We start from the raw sequence: 4,028 nt of genomic DNA, 5'->3' as shown, positions 1-4,028 counted from the left end.
AGACCCTCGCACAAGTCCCGGGCTGAGCCGATGTCCCAATAACTCAAGAGAAACTGTTCTTGATGCAAAATTGCATAACCCGCACAGGGGCAGAGGAGATTGAGCCTCAGCAGTTGCATTGAGGATTTTTAAAGGAAAAAACAACAAGGAAAGGGGAGGATAAGACCACAAAGAATGGGGAAGCTGAGTAAACATCAGAAGAATGGGGATGATGTATTACAGCTCATCTCTTACGGAAGGGTTACAGGCTATCTTTGGCAAACATTCTTGGTGGGGGAACTAAGTAAACATCATAAGGGTGGGGATGATGTACTACAGCTCACCTCTTATGGAAGAGTTGCAAGCTATCTTTGGCAAACATTCTTAGTTCCTTACACAATGAGTCAGGGGCCAGGGTGGGTCAATTTCGATGAGCCAGTTTTAGTGGTCACCAGTATCTCAGGCTGAAGGTGAAAGAACAAAGAACTCCATGCTGGGCTTTGTTTCTAGGGGTCCAAGAAAACACACTGAGTTGGGATCTTACACTCCAAGGAGGAACACCGGTTCTATTTTGTAGAATAGATACTTAATGATACAGTTTCTAGAAACATTTGCCCTCCTTTTAAGAATAGACAAATAGTTATATTTTTCCTTCTCTCTCTGGGGATTTGTCTTCTTAGGTCCTTGCCACATGAAATACAGCACCTTCTTGAAGCCTTCCCTCAAAATCATATGTATCTTTGTATTTCTCTATGTAACCCTGTCTTTAGATTTATCTACCTGCTTTACCCAAAATCATATGTATCTTTGTATTTCTCTATGTAACCCTGTCTTTAGATTTATCTACCTGCTTTACGTGCCCAGTGCCAATGCCTGCATTGTATCTTAACTCCTGCTTACTGTGGGTCCCTGGGCTCCCTCAGGGGCCTTATCCAAGCCCAGACAATAGCTTCTGGTTATATGGGGCCACAGTTAGTTGCCTCTTCAGTGTCTCTACAGTTTCCAGAAGAAGTCCTTGGTGCTATATCCCCAGACCTTTGCTAATAGAGTATTTTCTGCATCTTATTACAAATATTATACACAAAGGACAGAAGTCCTGTCTTCATAGACTCACTTCAAACTCTTAATCCTAAACTTTAGCCTTAAAAGTGAGCATGTCTTGGGAGGCAGAGGCAGGTGGATTTCTGAGTTCGAGGCACAAAGTGAGTTCCAGGACAGCCAGGGCTACACAGATAAACCCTGCCTCAAAAAACCAAAAAACAAAAAACAAAAAACAACAGCAACAAAAAAACCTTGCTAATTCTTTATGAAAGTTGCCAAAGGAGAATAGCCTATAAGGAAATGGAAGCTAAAGGACCTACCTCAAAGCTGCCACTGATTAAAATACAGTGCTGTTCCCTAGATGATTGTATATTGATGAAGGCTGAGTTGAAGGGTTTAACTTGTAGGAAAAGTAATGATACTGTGTCAGACTCTAGATCAGTGCTTAGCCCAATGTCCATACAGAGGCTTCATTCAGCAATTGATGCAGAGACTCTTACCCAAACATTAGGCAGACCTCGGGAAACCCTGTAGAAGTGGGGGAGGGGGAAGGTTTGTTGGAGCCAGATGGGTGGAGGATACCAGGAGAACATGGTCCATACAATCAACTAGGCAGGGCTCACAGGGGCTCACAGGGGTTCACAGAGAATGAAGCAACAATCACAGAGTCTACATGGATCTGGGCTAGGTCCTCTACATACATACGTTATGGTTCTGCAGCTTGGTATTCTTATGGGACTGCTAAGAGTGGGAGTGGGGGTGTCTCTGATTTTTTTGCCCGCACTTGGGACAGTTTTCCTCCTCCTTATCGTACTTTGATATGAGGGTGTGTGCCTAGTCTTGACTTGATATGCCATTTTCAGTTCATGTTGCTGGGAGCCCTGATCTTTTCTGAAAGGAAACAGAGGAGGAGAGGGTCTGGGGGAGAGAAGCAGATGGTCGGGGGGGGGGGCAAGGGGGAGTGTGTACAGGGAAGAGTGGAGGGAAGGGAAACTCTGGTCCAGATGGATGAGAGAAGAATGAATCCCTGTAGGAAAGGGCTAATGGCACTGTATGGGCAAAGCCTCCTTCCCCTTGCCGTTAAAACCCCGACTCTTTATGCTTTACCTACTTCCCTCTCTGCAGAATCATTTCCTTCCAGAATATCTTTTGCATAGATCATCAAACGTTCCCTCCAGCTATGCCTCAAACAGAAAACCAGCCTCAGCTCTCCTACTGTCCAGGTTCAGGCATTCCTTTGGAAAGCCTGTAAGATTAACATTATTAGTATTCAAAGATTAGTCTTGACTCTCCTATTAAGATACTGTTAAGTTCTACAAAGAGGGAGTAAAATCCTAAATCAACAGGGTTATTGGGCCCACACAGTGGTTGCTTACCTCTCTTATTAGTGACTCTGAAAAACAGTGCTGTAGAAGGCCCAAGGTCACTGGCAAGTTCCCTCAGGACTGATCTACTGTAAGCTGTTTACTCAACAAATGCAGCCAGTGTGGCTCATAATTCTTCTAAACAAGACTTGGATTCAGCATTGGTTCACACTGGTTCACAACCTTCTTAATATTATGACCTTTTAATATAGTTACTCCTGTTGTGATGATCTCCAAGCATAAAATTATTTCATTGCTACTTTGTAACTGCAATGTTGTTAGTGTTACGAATGTTAATGTAAATATCTGACATGCATAATATCTGATATGATGACCCCAAAAGTTGAGAACCACAGGTTGAAAAACCACAGGCTGTCTACGGCCATACCACCTTGAACGTGCCCGATCTTGTTTGATCTTGGAAGCTAAGCAGGGTCGGGCCTGGTTAGTACTTGGATGGGAGACAGTCTGGGAATACTGGGTGCTGCAGGCTTTAAAAAAGAAAGAAAGAAAGAAAGAAAGAAAGAAAGAAAGAAAGAAAGAAAGAAAGAAAGAAAGAAGGAAAACCACAGGCTTAGATATCTAAGTCATATGCAAATAAAATGATTATATATGCAGACATATGTACATATATTGGTTGCACAAGTAAGGTTTATCTGGGAGTAAGGAAAAATTATGTTGTATTGTCAAAAGAAAGAAACTATCATTTGGATCATCAGAAGAGAAAACAACAAATCTCAGAGTCTGGGATCTGATCTAAACTGCAGCACCAAGTCTGGTGACTTCTTCAGAAGAGTAAATAATATTTATTCTTAGTAGAAGTTTTAGGAAATACAGAAATGTACAAAAAAATGCCATCTCTTTAGATACCCATGATTACATTTTGGCTTAACATATTCTCTAAACAGTTTTCTTTATATTATGTATAACATATGCCTTATTTATACTCTTTTGCATAATGGAATTATGTGATACATATGTCTTGCTTTTTAAAATGCTAAGGAAAAAGCATATTTTATATGATTTAATATCCTTCAGAGATTGATTTTAAACAAATTAGTATATATACAAACATTTATTATATTTTTCTGTTACATATTTTCCCATAAGAATGAAGCCTATGTAGGTCTGGGACTTAAAGGCCAGACTGAGCTGCACAGCAAGATCCTAGTTATTAGGGCTTTTTTCATTTTACCTGTTGTTGTTTTTTATTAATTGTAAAGATTTTACTCTTTCTTTCTTTCTGTATTGATTGATTGATTGATTGATTGATTTAATGTGAGTAGACTGTCTTCAGACACACCACAAGAGGGCATCAGATCCCATTACAGATGGTTGTAAAACACCATGTGGTTGCTGTGAATTGAACTCAGGACCTCTGGAAGAGTAGTCAGTGCTCTTAACCACTGAGCCATCACTCCAGCCCCCTACCCCTTTTTAAGTGAATAAATAATGGTTTCTCCCTACAGAGTAGACAGTAAGATTAACCCATTTACTGACCCCTTGACCAGTGATGACCTCTGAGTGATGATTCAAGGTCAAGGTCACCAAATTACATCCCAATAATAATGTCCAGTAGTGTCCCTCAACATAAAGAATAACTTGTCTACTAGACTGTAGTATCTCACTGAGGTAATAATGTAT

General features: G+C 40.7%; 1 pseudogene; it reads left to right on the top strand.

Annotated features, from left to right (window-relative positions):
- Positions 1–2,758: 2,758 nt before the first annotated feature.
- On the top strand, positions 2,759–2,877 carry LOC115062987 (annotated as a pseudogene).
- The last annotated feature ends 1,151 nt before the right edge of the window (positions 2,878–4,028 follow it).

This window comes from Mus pahari, chromosome 22, assembly GCF_900095145.1.
Source record: "Mus pahari chromosome 22, PAHARI_EIJ_v1.1, whole genome shotgun sequence".
NCBI classification, from domain to species: domain Eukaryota; kingdom Metazoa; phylum Chordata; class Mammalia; order Rodentia; family Muridae; genus Mus; species Mus pahari.
This window is presented reverse-complemented; position numbering and strand designations above follow the sequence as displayed.